The sequence below is a fragment of the Oreochromis niloticus genome, linkage group LG11 (assembly GCF_001858045.2).
Source record: "Oreochromis niloticus isolate F11D_XX linkage group LG11, O_niloticus_UMD_NMBU, whole genome shotgun sequence".
Taxonomy (NCBI): domain Eukaryota; kingdom Metazoa; phylum Chordata; class Actinopteri; order Cichliformes; family Cichlidae; genus Oreochromis; species Oreochromis niloticus.
In genome coordinates this window covers 18,131,376-18,146,891 of record NC_031976.2, presented here as the reverse complement: position 1 = coordinate 18,146,891, position 15,516 = coordinate 18,131,376, and the positions used below count along the sequence as shown (strand labels likewise).

Genomic DNA, 15,516 nt, shown 5'->3' with positions numbered 1-15,516 from the left:
ACCACTGCTGTGAGACTGTTGAAGTGGACAGGTGTATAACCTTGGTAACCACAGTTTTTTAAACAGCTGAAGCTGGTGGGAGGAGTCTTTTTGTTGTTGTTTTCATGCATAAACCCTGCATTTAATCGCTGTAGGCGCTATGGTGGTTTTAGAGTTGAGGTTTTAGGTGTCTGCACTGGCTGTTTACTCTCTCCATCTGTCCTCCTTGGTTCGAGGACAAGGATAGGCTGAGTGAAATGTTGCATTCTGTTGGTTGCTATTTTTCTTAACTATTTGTTTGGCGTCAGATTTCTGTCATAAGTCACAATTGCCATGAGTCTCAGTACCCACAGAGGGTTTTTTTTTCTGAAAATCTGGAGATAACAACTGGAATTGGAAAAATTCTTCAGTATCACATTAATTTGGTGAAGGTCATCAGTACTTACTCCTCCTGTAGAGCAAACATTGATTTCTAATAGGTGGGGAAGGGGGAACTTCACTTTGTAAAACAGTGTATAAAGAAGTGTAATCTAAGGTTTATGTTGTTTTCATGGTGTCACTAAATACCCATTCGCAAGAATTCTAGTTCCTCCCTTGATGTAGATTCAAGTGAGATCTACATCAAGCGCAGTGTTAGCTGAAAGAGTGTCCATATCCTCGGCAGAAACCTGAAACGCCTGATGGCTGCTCACTTCTACATGTGCAGGTGCTGAAATTGTGCAAGTAATACTGAAGTAATATTGAACATCTGGGTGTTTAAAATGATCCGAGTTTGTTTTATCAGGCCGCTTTCGACAGAAATCTGACACCTTAGATTCATTGTGGAATTCTGGTCGTTGTTTCCTTGATTATTTGGAATGACTGCGTGTTCTTTAAAAGGAAAAGCTAATGATTGAAAAATGTCCATCACAACTTTATGAAGGTTCTTCAGTTAATGTGCTTTTTTTTTCTCAACAGAAATGGAAATAATATATTAAAGAAAGAAGAGCAGTTACAGTTGTCATTTTTAGCATCTAGGCAGTGTATTGCTCATCCCAGAACTGACTTAAACTTAAGTGACAATTACAAAAAGTTGAAGTATTTTTGTCTCTTAGGTTAAACTCATTTGTTTTTAGCTGACCGGTGCAGATTTTGATTTGCTACTGATTTTTTTTTTATTTGCTTTGTTATGGTTTTGATATTCTAAATATGCCCCCATACACTGAACTGATGTATGCATCCTTGTATTTTATACCTCTGAATTGTCAGGTGGTGCTTAATTTATCATCTTTGTCATCTTTGAGATCCGAGTTTGGGGTTATGGTCATACTGTATCAGCAAGGAGAATCTGAGTGCCAGTCTTGACTAGAAAGAAAGGAAAAAAAAAAAAAAGACCTGACCTTTAACTCAGTACCCCACTGGCCTTCAGCCAAATCCTAGTGGGCCATGCAATTCATCACACATCCTCCCTCACATGTCATGCTGGCTCCTTTTGTTTCCCTCAGCTTTGATGTCTGTTTCTTTGTAAGGAAATGTCTCTTTCCCTCTGCATCTATCAGGAGAATAGGAGAAATGCTTAAGAGCCTGTTTGTCATTACAGTAACTGTCACTCATTCAGTGTTGTTATTTCTTCTCTCACCTTGGATCAAGTACTGTTGCCACAGCTGGCTTGCTCTGAATTAGTTTACCATTGCTGTTTTGCTTTGAAGGGGGAATTATTGGATTTTCTAACATCCATGTGCTGAGATTGATTCGGTCCTAAGGCTGACATCAGCTGGAAAAATAAAGATTTATACGACCTCTTTAGGACTAAGCAGGAAGGGATGTGACAGTGATCTTTTCGCCACTCACAAAACTGGTGGAGATTTGTTCTCCTGTTGTGGAGAAGTGCTGGACTGTCACCTAATCTGAATCCTTCCCCCCACTTCAAATCTTTGCCATTGTATAGGGCTACTTTGTTCTGTGGGAAAGTTGTAGATTCTTCCACCTAATTCTGCCTTTGCATTTGTAGCCAGAGAAAGCTTTGTGGATTATCAGGTAAACAATAGCTATTTGATTTCCTAGTGTAAGACAGATTAGCAATGTCATTTTTTTAATCTCTGCAGGACTCCTAACTGTTATCTAGCTCTGGAACACCTGCAGCCTCCACCTTGTGCTGTGGTAACTGGCTGCTTTCCAAAAGAAACTCCAGGAATATTCACCGCAAGTTATTTGGCAAAGGCACAAAGTATGCTGCGTTTTGCGGTGATGTGTTAATGATTTGAAAGCTATCCGCTTGTGTTCGTGTTCTTCAAAGTATCGCCCTCCACCCAGAGTGCAGGCATGATACGCAGCTGTGGAATTATTGTGGATATTGTAGACCATATATCGATCCACTGTAAATATTAGCTGTGCCTTCACAGCTAATACCGGGTATCTGTTTCTCTTTATCATCTTCAAACATGTCCAAGGCCGAGCAACAAGTGCAGTCGTTATTTTCAGAGCTGATGTAAGCTCAATCGCAGCCCATAACTGGGATAAGGAATATTTGTATTGTAGAGTCTTTAATGAAACATAATATCTATATTTTCTGCTCACTTTAGTTTGAACAAAGCAGTGAGGGAGGCACTCAAGAGTTTTGTAAAATGTAAAAAAATAAATGGGAGCTTCAGCCTTCTCAACAGTGTGTGAACAAATACATATAACGGGTATTACGGTTATCTAAGGAATGACAGTGGAGGACATTGTCAGTAATGTAGCAACTGTGTAATGTTTGCATCAATCACTGAAGCAACCACAGTGCTCTGACTTGGCTTTTGTTTAAGGCTGCAGCTGAAGCAGAAAACTGTCCACTGGAGAGCCCAGTTAGAAAAAAAAGAGCTCAAGCATCAGGAGAATCTCCTCTTGCAGCCCACCCATGGCTCTTAAGGGGAACACTCAGAGTGGCCTCAGCAAGAGAAGACTGGACAACCTTTGTTGCATTCTTCAGAGCAGAAGAAAAGAACCATAGATAGAGAAGCGAGAGAAAGGCCCCAATGTCTTGTGTGAATTTGAGCCAAAAGCCTACTTAGGCGGTTCAGGCATGTTCAGGATGGTTCCATCTGAACTGCAGGTTACAAGAGAGGTCGACGCTAAAATGCACGCTGCGTTTACTGGTCATTGACAGGTATATAAAAATCCCTTTATCGTGAGGAAGCATGGTGGAACTGAGGAAATTTGGAAGCGGATAGTGTTGTTAAATTTAACAATAAATTTTTGTGTGAAAAAATAATAATAATAATTACATTTAAACAAACAACTTACCCAATCTTCCTCTGCGGTGAGAGCAAAAGAAACATTGTCTGCTTTTGCTTAGACAGCATCGTAAAGAGGAGTGAAAATCTCAATTGGTGTAACCCATAACTAATGTTTCCTGATGCTGTGAAGAAAGCGAGCCATGTTTACATCATTGTTGTGGTTAAAGCTGTGTAAAGTTGAGGCTCATCTTTCAGTGAGCATGTCAGACATTGTTGTGATCCATTTAGATCTACTCATATGTGTTGTATGGTGGTTTTGTCAGTGGTCACTTAAGGATCATTGAGCGCACAAAGCACTGAAATATTTCGCATAGACTTCTTGTTTATAAGATAAAAGCCTGAATGTAAGCCTTTAATCTCTGTGTTTGGGAATATGAAAAATGTTTGAATCTCTCCCAGTGTCTGGACCTCAGAATTTAATGACATCAGTGGCTGCTCTCTGTCTATTATGAATGCCTTTTGTATTAGCAAGGTTCAACACAAAAGCTAAATGAGACCGTGTAGGGTTTCACTCTGAATTTTCTCTTCCGAGACAAACACAGAGGGTGGACACGTTATGCTAACATCTGTTTGTTAAATAAAATCGATTGCATTATCATGATTCGCGTGCACCAGTTAAACACCACCACCAACTATACTCTCAATCAGCAGTTTTCTGATGCACCGTCATCTTGTGTACTTGTATGAAAACATGCAAAGCAAAGGCTGAAAGTAATACCTGCCAAGCAGCAAATGGGGGGGAAATTTTTAGTCTGATCTTAGTAAATCTCAGAGGGCTATCCGTTACCTTGTTGGGTAGATACATTTACCAAAATATTCATATGGGGGAAAAACCAAAAAACACTTTGCTTAGGTTGGCAAAGCATACTAACACATTTCTTCTGTCTTCTGCTTTCAGCCAGTGTTTGACACTTTGGCAGCATATATGTTTTTTGACCTACCTGTGTTTTGCCTCTACTCTGATTGGCTCAGTAACTCTAACCAAGCAAAGAGCACTAGCCAATCAGACAAGTCAAACATGTCAGTAAAAACTGCAACTGACGAAAAGGAATGTGTTTTGATTCTATTTTGGTCTGTTTTTAAGTGTACGGTAAAAGGACAGCATCAAATCCAGAGGGTCTGCTGGCAAACATCAACTGTGATTCTGCCACATGTTTATTGGCAGGTATAAATAATGTGTACTCTTAGCCACCTGTTTTGTGGACATGATGATATGCTAGCAGGATCTGGCACACATTTCACCACTGCACCACAGATACTTGTGAGTCCATTAAAATGCGATCACTGCAGTCAACTTAAAAGAAAAGGATAGTCAGCCTCTCATCTATAATACAGGCTTTAATCACTCGTCTCGTGAGGCAGGAAGTATACCATCCATTAATGAACTTTATGTTGTAGACCACTGGTGACTCAGTGTGGCAAAAATGGCAAGTAATGCTTGGGAACTTTGTAATCCAAATCATTTGAGTTTAAGTTGAATATGACACGCAAAGAATGCTGCAGCTGCACATCTAATGTGTCATCATGAACCACATATGAGTCCCAGACTCCCTTGTAAGTTTCCACTGCTCCAGCTGAGTGAAGCACACAGCAAAGCGACAGGAGCAGCACGTCCAAAACTGTTTCCTGCACCGAAAAGCACATCGGTCGATCGATTGCATGCCTCATAACTGATGGTTAAATGAATTTTGTCAACCAGTTACAGTCGGTGAACAGAGAAAACAGACACTGTAACACTGGATTGACACACTTCAGGTTTCTGAACTTTTTTTTTTTTTTTTACATCGGTTACAACAAAACTGGTGAAGTTTGAGCCGACAATCACAAGAAAATGCAACTGCAGGTTTTCACCATGATTCAAGACAAAGAGGTACTCATACTTGCCTATGCACGCTTAGAATCATCTATAATTAAGTGCCTGCACACAAATAACTGGTGGATCCATTTAGCATATAAAATATTTGATATGCCTGTTGTCTGTGCGTAACATTTACTAAAAAAGTTAAAGCTGTCTCTGACTTATCGGCAAACGTCTACATCTCTGCAAACCCCGCCTGTCTTATAAAAGCTGTCTGCTATGCTTTTCTACACACAAACACATTTATCTCATTCTGATCAGACCAGCTAGATCCCAGCCACATGGGTGACTAGAAGAAATGCTGATTGTGATTGGTAGCTTTTTCGTCCCGATCCCACATTTACTGGAAGTGGTCACATGTGAAGCCCTCACATAAAAGCAGGGAGCAAAACAAAAACAAAACAAACTGTCAGGCAGGGCAGACTATACATGTAGTGCAATAGATCTGAAACAGTGATATGGAGAAACATAAACTTCAATAATCTTCTATTTGCAGTGTTGTTTAGGTCTGTTTTAAACAAAAAAGCCATGAAAAATGATGGCATTATTGTTTTTTTTAATCTAGTACATTTGAAGGGCCATAATTTTATTCATACACTAAATTATTATTTGATCAAATGCATCAACACATCCATCAAAAATGATACTAATCATTTATTATTGATCGGTTATTATGGTAGAGTAAAACTTGGCCTGGATATCTAAACCTAACAATATATTACCTACTGTAGTGTTGAGATTTTTCAGTTGTGACAAAGTCAGTAGCTTGAGGCTGGAGAAAAACCTACAATACCTAAAATGACATTAAAAGCTACCCTTACTCCAGCCATATGTTGTCATCTGAGACCTTTGTGTCTGAGCATTTAGAGGAAGTCTTTAACCCTAACCTGCCAACCAGCCGTGTTTTCCTTGCCTTGGCTTGCCCTGAGATAGACACTCTCGTGTCACTTTGAACAAATTCAACTGGTTTGTTTTTCAGACTTGGCGTGCAGTCACTGGGGCTTCATTGAAAATCATATGAGCCCATACTGCCATTATGAGATTAATGCACAGACAGTGGATGAAAGGTGTTGTTGAAACACAGTTTTGAATAGGCAAAGAAAGCACAAACGACAAAGAGAAATAGCAGTGTCTTCCATGGTCAAGAGGTTTCTTTTAAACAATTTTTCCAAGAGAAAAAATAAACTTTATAGACTTTTTAGTGGATGTTTTACAACAAGGATACGCCACAGTGTTCAGCTTTCTTTGACAAGCTAAGCATAGATCCGCTTCTGACAGCGGTGTCAGGATCAAATGGGGTCAATCCTGTTTAACCCTAAGGGCCACCTGGTGACCCCCCCCCCGCATGGCTCATCAGGAGTACCCTGCACCCTCCTCCGGATGTGCTACATACATTAAGGGTCAGAGAGGTCTGTCACACACGCTCACACACTCCCTCACTCTCTTTCTCTTTACATTTGCCTGTATTCTAGGATGCTGATTGTGTAGCTGCTATAGGATGAAAGGACTGGTTTGGCGCAGGCCTTTATGGCTTCATCTTGCTGTACCCTCTTTTTTGTTTGGGTTCATGCTCGAGGGAAGCTGTCCCTCTTGAGGTCACCCTGCGGGGGTTAGCTGACTGACTAGAGCACCACCTCCTGTCACCACGAAGTGATTTATGGAAGAAAGACACAATCCCATCTCCTGTAAGCTATGCTGAATACTGAAGCCATAACATCATTTCACTCCACTTTCCCTTGTGGTGTTTAGTAGCGCATAGTTGGAAAGAAAGTACTATAAAGACACTGTTTGGATTGAATTTTGCCCAACTTCCTTCCAAGACCTTACCTTGTGGACATACTTTAGATACCTGTCTCCTATCCCCCTCAGAGAGATTTCGTAATGGTAATGTTTTGGCGAAGGTAAATCTTTCAACCATTTCTTCCTTTTTTGTTCTTTGGCACATGGTAGAATGAGGCTAAGTGGAATTCAGGCTCGTGTATTTCTTCCTGTGGAAAGTTCCTGAATAGGAGAAATGATTTTTCATTCCCAGTCTGGGACATTTCACATATGTCAGGTTTTTATGGCTTAATTTTGCATTAATCTGCTGCCCCATATTTTTGCACTAAACCACTTTTTTGCCCCCCGTTTCTAAATCGAGAAAAATGGTTTTAGAGGGAGAGAAAAAGACATGGAGGAATGTTCCCCTACTAAGATGCCATGTGGTGTATGACTGTGCACACAGCCAGGCTGGGCTTTTTAGGCCCTCTTAGAGGGATCGTTCATTTCTGGAAATCTCAGTTTACCTCTGGATATTAGAATAGGACCATATATCACAGACATATCTACGGGCAACAGAGAGTTAATGGGACACAGGAGCCATTTGTGAAGAGTTATACATAGTAGACAAAGAAATGCACTTATGAAGCACTTGATTTGTTTGCCTTTTTGTACTTAGTGACATTCTTATTATTCTGTCTAAGGTATCATTTTCTAAAGCCACTTGCGCCTCTTTATCCCCTGAGTGCACAGTCTTCTGACACTGTTGGTCCCTGTTTTTGTCATCTGAAGTAACTAACTGCAAACCTTGAAGGCATATCACATAGTACAGTGCTATGCATCTTGGGAAATGTGGCTGCTCTTTTTGGTCTGTTCCCCATCAGGCAGTCTGCCTCAGCAGGGCCTCAGCCTGCCCGTGAGTGGAAATCTGTGGCCCGTGTTATCTTTGGAAAGTGTCGAGTCCACAGAAACCCAGGATCACCGAGTCCAGTGTAAGCTAGATGTGTCGGGCTTACAATTACTAAGGAAAGATGGAGACATTGTGGTCCACCACAGTGAAGATGAGCAGAGGAGGACGGCTTTTGCATTATCAAAGCACTATCTAGTCCTGTTGGGAGTGGGTCATATGTAGAGCAGGGAGATATGACCAAAAATATTTATCACGATATACATTTGAAAATTTGCGATAACGATATAACTGACGATATAATTGACACTAGACAAAATACTTTACAACTCCACAACTTTATTAGTGCAAAAAGAAACCCATCAATGTATTTTCACTTAAACAAGCAGCTGTTTTTTATGTACATTAAAGTTATATAAAAATGTAACAGTGCAAATTCCTTGCGGACAGTTTAACCAAAAGGCATTTCCAGTGGAAATTGGCCGACATATCCTCAGCATAACCATGTATAATATCCACAAAACTTAAAAAGAGGTTATACACACACAATACGGTAATATTATGTTGAAGCACAGTACGTATCACTCCGCGAGGCTCCTGCCGTAATGCTCCGACAATCCATCAAGCGGTGCGGGTTCGTAGCTTAGCAAAGTCGTACTAAAACATTTGACAGATTTTCGAGCGCCGTGTACCACATAAAACCGTTTCGAGGTCAGTAAACACAACCAGAATTCATACATAAGGCACACGGGATTATAAGGGGCACTGTCAATATTCAGAAAAATCAAAGGATTGATTTTAAGTGTGCCGTATTTTCCAAACAACACGGTAATAACGACGGCCCGCTAGCATGCTCTACCAAAAATAGTGCTTTGTTGTGTATCTGACGGACGAAAGCTAAACCAGTTCCACACCACTGAAGTTGCAGCATTTTTACAAACCAATTCTGGTTCATCCGTTTCATTTAACGATCCACTTTCGCTCTTCTCATTCTGCGTCCCCGCCATGTGCGTATGTAAACATAGGCACTGCATGCGCGTTTTACCCACATTCTATCGCGATATTTCATTTTCCTATCGTTGCCCAAAATTACACCGGTATTACCGTGAACGGTATGATATAGCCCAGCCCTAGTCATATGTTATGTTTAGTGATATTTTTTTAAGCAACACAAATAAGTAGAAGATAAATACATGATAAATATATGATATAATAAAATGGTTCAAAATTGGACATTGCTTTTAGGGTTTTGTTGTCGTGAATAGGGAATGAGGGGGAATGTGGGACAAAGAAGTCCATATGTGCAGTAGACTGTAGTGTAACCCAAGTCCTGTTATGAAGAGGACCTCAACCACTTAATGCAGGAATCCATCTCATTCTGTCTGTCTATATTGCTGTGATTTTTTTTTTTTCTCCCCCTCAGAATGGCCCACATGAGCGAGCGGGACATTGAATGGCCTTGTATACATTCTGCATGTTGTGGTGGGGCATGACAAATTAGCACCCTGCTGAAATGCTGGATTTCTATGGATGTTTGTCTCATCAAAACAGCAAGAGATTTCCTGACTTGGCAAACAGAAGTTTCTAGTATAATGGGACATTCATACAGCTTTTGAGAAGAGACAGTTTCTCATCTGATCTAGTGTGTTCTTGGGAGTGTATTTCATTAGTCTTATAGAATTTTAGACTTTTTGAAGCTAGCTGCCAATGTATCCTATTTGGACCAAAATCAAAGTCACTGCATAATTAAGTGAACTAAATGCAATACTTTCCATGTTTAAATCTCAAGTCACTGCTATCAATTTCTCCCTGAGGCGCTCAAGTGTGCCTAAATATTTTATTGTGGTGTTAAGTTAATCTTATCCATCTTCTTTGCGGCATGTTCGCGTTTTCTTGAAATGAAAGAGATTAGATGTCTTTTCAAGTTATATATGATCATAGACACGAATCTGTAAAGAAATACAGCTTCTTTCAGAGGATATGAAATCATATGTAGCAACATTATGTGCCTTTCCTTGGTTCGCATTGGTAAAGCAAACAATGTTGTTATTATTTTTAATTAGCTTAGGTTAGCTGAGTCTGTTGTGAAGCCAAAATATAGTACTGTGATTAAAACCTAGGGAATTACTTTGGTGTGCTACTGCCTTATTACATTAACTAACACGGGGACATGCCCATGCAGTGTTTTTTTTTTTTGTTTGTTTGTTTGTTTGTTTGTTTGTTTTGTTTGGTTAAGGTACTGATATCCTTAATTGCATGGAGAAATGTTCAAAAGTAGGGGTGACAGAATTTCCAAAATGGTTCGCAAGGTGGTTGCTAGTCAACATGATTGCATTATATCATCACATCATTGCTAATGTGAAATTCAAAAAATAAACTGTAAAATCATTTTCTAAGATGTCATAGATTGGTAAATGCTAAAATGCTGCAGTTTTAGCCATTGCTAGCAGGTAGCTAGGCAACATGATGACATCACAAGGTCTGATATAGATAAGAACCTTCAGGGGCCTAAGATGTACCTGTCTGCCAAGTTGGGTTGCTAAACTGTCTAGGAAGAGGTGCTGGACAAAGAAGCAAACACACATACAGAGATGTTATGTATTATCGTAATATGCTTAATAGCTAATTTAAAAAAATAACATCAGAATACTTCACCAACCTTTAGCTACGCAAGATCTTCTTTTCCCAGAGGAATTATTCAAAATGTTAGATGCACCCAATTAAATGTGGCTATTATTCTTATTATCACCAGACCCAACACCATGTGTCACTTGATCTGTTTGCGAGACTAAAATATCACATCAGCTGTGCTCATAATACATAATATATTCCGAGTTAGATAAAGAGTTCTACTGAAAGAGTGACCTGAATATTAACAGAGGCACTTTGTCATGTGTTATTTGCCTTTTTAAAAGGATCTGAGAAAATTAGGGTAATTTTTTCTTTACAGACTTCACCACATGCCCAGCACCATATCTAATGCAATGGACTGTATTTTTATCTTAGGGTTTTACATGAGCTTGTGTGTATATTTAGTGTAACCCCCATCTATTTTAGCTGCTCAGCTGGTGACTCATTAAGAGTTTTTTTGCAACGGTGCTAATCTATTTTTTGATCTATCCCGCATACATTACCTATACTCTATGCGTAACAGCTCTCTCGAACTGATTAAATCAGTAGCATGCTTGCTTAGTGAGTAAAATAACTAATAATAGGTCATGTCTTATTCAGTCATGACCTACCCAGTTGCATAGTTCTATTCATTCCAGGATCCAGGTGTGGGGCATTGAGTCACAGGCCTTCTTGTAATCAATCCAGGCAGTGCACAGGTTGGTCAGCCTGGTCTTGCAGTCTTGGCTGACTGTCCTGTCTACCAGTAGCTGGTGTTTTGCGGCTCTGGTATTCTTGCCAATCCCTTTCTGTGCCCCGCTCATGTATTGACCCATGTGCCTGTTCATCTTAGCCGATATGATGCCTGACAGGAGCTTCCATGTAGTACTGAGGCAGGTTATTGGTCGGTAGTTGGATGGGACCGATCCCTTCTTGGGGTCCTTGGGGATCAGGACCATCCGACCTTCGGTTAGCCATTCCGGGTGTCTCTCGTCAGCTGCCAGACGCTCATGGAGTGCAGTCAGCTTCTTCAGCCAGTAGGCGTGAACCATGTCGGGGCCTGGTGCTGTCCAACTCTTCATACTAGAGGCCCTTGCTTGGATGTCTGCCACCGTGATGGTTACTGGACCCTGTTCAGGGAGGTTGCTATGGTCTGCCCTCAGATCCACTAGCCACTGAGCATTGCCGTTATGGGTTGCGTCCTTCTCCCATATGCTCTTCCAGTTTTGCTCCGTCTCCAGCCTTGGTGGTGCTGTTCTCTTATTATTGTTGTTCCCTTGCCACTGAGAGTACACCTTTGCTGGTTCTGTGGAGAACAGCTGGTTTATTCTCCTGCCTTCTATCTCTCTGGTGTACCTCCTCAAGCGGCTGGCCAAGGCTGTGAGTCTTTGCTTGGCAGTTTCCAAGGCCTCATGTATGGACAGCTTGCTGTATTTTTTATGCACCTTCTTTGTCGCACCTTTCTGCAACTCTGTTCGTTGGCTAACTTCCCTCCGTGCTACTTTGATCTTTCCCTCTAGCCTCCTTCTCCATGGAGGGTACTGCTCCTTGTGGCTGTTTAACTTATAGCCAAGCATCTCACTGCTGCCGTATTGTAGATCAGCTTGTTAGTCTCGGTAATCGTGGTTGTAGGTATCATCCGTAGTGCTGCATTAACATCATCTAGCAGACCTTCTGAGGGTACTTCACGTAATCTTGGTAACCGGCTACGGGGGATCCAGGTTTCAAGCTTGGCCATGATCCTATCTTTCAGGTCAGTTCCTCTCGCACTCAACGATCCTTCTCCTATCGCACTTGGGGCTTTGTATCCAATCTTGGGTGGGGGTGACGATATCTCCCCCCTGACCTGGCGTCCTGGCTCCCCCTTGCCGTAGCATTTATGTTGTGCCTCGTCAATCTCTAGCTGTGAGAGCAGTCGCTTCTTTCGAATGTTGGAACACCGCCGTCATTGTGGATGTTGGGTATCGAAGAATCCATAGGTCCCTCATCCTATTCCTGTAACCCCTTCCGCCAGGGTTACTTGCGTAGTAGCATTCCAGCAACGCCCTGTTTTCGTCTCTTGCCCACCGATGCCTTCTTGTTCCAGTAGCCCACTTCTCGTCAGGGAGCCCTGGTTCCTCAACACCTGGGTTCTTGGCTAGCTTAGCATTAGCATGCTGTCTGTGCAGGTGCAAGAATCAGAGAGTTGTGTTAGCAGAATAATGCAGCTGTTTTGTCTGGCCTGGATGCAGTGATTTCATCATTTTGTGCAATAAAAAAGTAATGCCTGTGCAGACTGTGCATATATTTTCCTCCTCTGGCACACAAACTGAAATCAGCTGATTGTAGCACATGTGCAAATGAAACCGATAAGAAGGATTGATAGGCAAGCAGACTAACAATTCCAAGGAATTAAATTACTGGAACAATATTATTTTCTGCAGTATTGTATGGGTGCAGGTCATTGCACATGGATTGTGCTTTCTTCTTCTGAATTATTAGGTAGCTTTGTTAAGCTAAGTGTATCCAGTGTTGGTTTGTTTTTCAGTTGAGTTGACTTTAGCTTTGTCATCTTTGGCTAACGCTGTCTCAGGATGGTAGCATGTAAGAAGAGAATGTTTGTTATATTCCTAGAGTATTTTTACTTTCATACAACACAAACCACATGTGTCATATTAATTTCCTGTTTTCCATCATTGTTAAAAAACCGAAAATAAGTACATATGTTTGGTTTAAACAGGGATGCTTTTTTTCTGATTTCATTCTGGAATTTGTCTCCATCTTTGTTTTGCTTCTTCCCACTGGGCATCACCTCAGCTGACCTCACTACATAAAAAAGTCAGCAGGACCATCTGCTGGACTGAAAAAGTGATTAAATTTGTTATTCTAGTCCTGAAAAGTTATTTGTATTTGAGTTTTTATAATAAGATGCAATATTGACATGCAAAATATTGTAATACTAGCGATATCCTAGCATCAGGTAAGCCTTTGACTGACTTTGTCATTGGTCTCGTCTAGTCCAAAATCTCACTGGCTAACTATAGCCCAGTCCTTCATGCTGTTCATTGCATACTGGACATTTATGGATGTTTTGCAGATACAAAGATGTAGCAATTTTTGAGTTAAAAATAGGCAGCTAAAACAACTGTGATACTAGAAATAGCAACTCATAATACAGAATAAACTGTTTGGGCTATAACTGGTTTACCTTTAGCCATAAATCTAATAAGCTATATAAGAACTATGCTCAGGGGGATTACCGCAAGTAAAACATCTCTCTCTTCTAGTCACTATTACTGAAACCTAAGTTTAATACAGACTTGCTTATGTTCAGGCCATGAACAAGGTGGTGTTTTTGTAGTATCTGAATCTGCTATGTTACAATAGTTGACCACCCATTAACTTGTGACATGACGGGGAATAAGGCTGATGGCTTTACAAGATGTCTGAGGAATTTCTGTCATGTTCAGGAAGGCAAAAAAAGAGAAAAGCAGGCGAGAGCATTTTAGACACAAATTAATTTACCATTATTTCTCTATATATGGTCCTTTGGTAATCAGCATATTTTTACTTGCTTTGACTTTTCCCTTTACTAAAACCTGCCGATTACCTAAGAAGGGGTAGAACTGTTTTCATCTTTTCCTCCCAAAGAATGCAGTAATACAAGGACTTGGCCATGTATATGAGGAGATTTAACCGCAAAGGTGCTAGAATTCACTCTGCTGTTTGTGAAACTGCACTTTAATTTGTTTTAACTGTGTCAATGAGGGGGGCTTTACCATTTCTTAATTTACTGAGTGAACAATGCATCAAAAGGTGCACCTGGTCCTGTAAAAACGGTTCATATTTCTTGGCCGTTACACTGTTATGGAGAGCTAACATTAGACCTAATGCCTGGCATGAGAAGTCTCCAGATCCACCATGTAAGGGAAGGGGTGAAAACTTCTCACACTGTATTACTTTTTCCAATATTGTGCCATTGCATGTTAACTTTGGATACAGGCCTAGAGTAAGTGGGTTTTTTTAATAGCGTTACATCTGTAAATGCCATTTTTTGAAGTTGATGACATTCTGGAACTGCAAATTGTAGGTCACTGTAAGTTTTTAAGCAACTATAATTTTCATCTTTCTCACTTAGGGTGTTGTGAGTCATGACATCAGCGTGTTTGTTTCAAACCATTCGTGCCACATTAAATAACTTGACAGGTTTTGTTATTGATATACGTTGTAATCTGAGCATGTTTTTATGTTTTCTAAGTTAAATTACTTTTAGAAAAACACAAGTATTATAACCAGGCCATCACCTAGGCACGAATCAGTCTACAACAGGGCTGGCCAGGTACAAAATTAACCTGCAGTTTTACCACTGCTGTGATGGACGTATGCACAGATGTGGATGTTTTAAAAGAAGGAAACTAATTACGCCCACCCCTGATTTTCACTTCAGGGACCAAACAATGCAACAACAGAAAAATGTGGGTCAGCAGAATCAGGTGGTTATGTCCCAAGGCTCACAGTATTATAAGAGACCTTTATCCTGCCTCAGTCACATGAACTAATACAGATGTTTGGAAAAGTTATTGATGTCCACAGGGGAGATGGTCAGGCACAAGCTCTAATTCCACACCCTGCATTGCTACTAAGGCTACAAGTTACAGATGTGTTTAAAAGAGTAATAGCCACACTGTAGATGTAAACTTTGGTTGGCAAACATGCCCGTCACTATAAGGCTAAAGACTAAGGCTGTTTTTGGCAACTAACACAATCGCCAACCATTAAATTCACACAGAGTGAATTTACTTTGCTTCACAGGAGTTTATTGCCCTTCTTCGGCTTTCAAACATGTCAGTAAGATGTAATGAATAAGATGTTAGTTGTTTTGTTGTGTGTTTTTTTTTTAAAACGCATTTTATTGTGCTGTTGTGGTCACAAAATGCTGTGGTGGACATATTTGGTATGTTTCCATCCACTGAAGAAGATGGTAATTTTCTCTTGATCTCTGTTGGATATCCCTTTAAACAATATAATCTTGTCAAACAAAAATAAATCTATATTGTAAAATAATTATATTCATTTTTTTGAATCTGCCAGTGTCTAATTCTCTGATGTGTTGCCACACTGGACATTCACAGAAGTGTGACATGACTGGAGTGACTCACCCCAGTACGTTG

At 40.5% G+C, this 15,516-nt stretch overlaps 1 protein-coding gene across 2 annotated transcripts in view; it reads left to right on the top strand.

Annotated features, from left to right (window-relative positions):
- The window catches only part of fhod3b (formin homology 2 domain containing 3b), a 92,192-nt gene that overhangs the window by 18,624 nt on the left and 58,052 nt on the right, over positions 1 to 15,516 (top strand). The window lies entirely within an intron of this gene.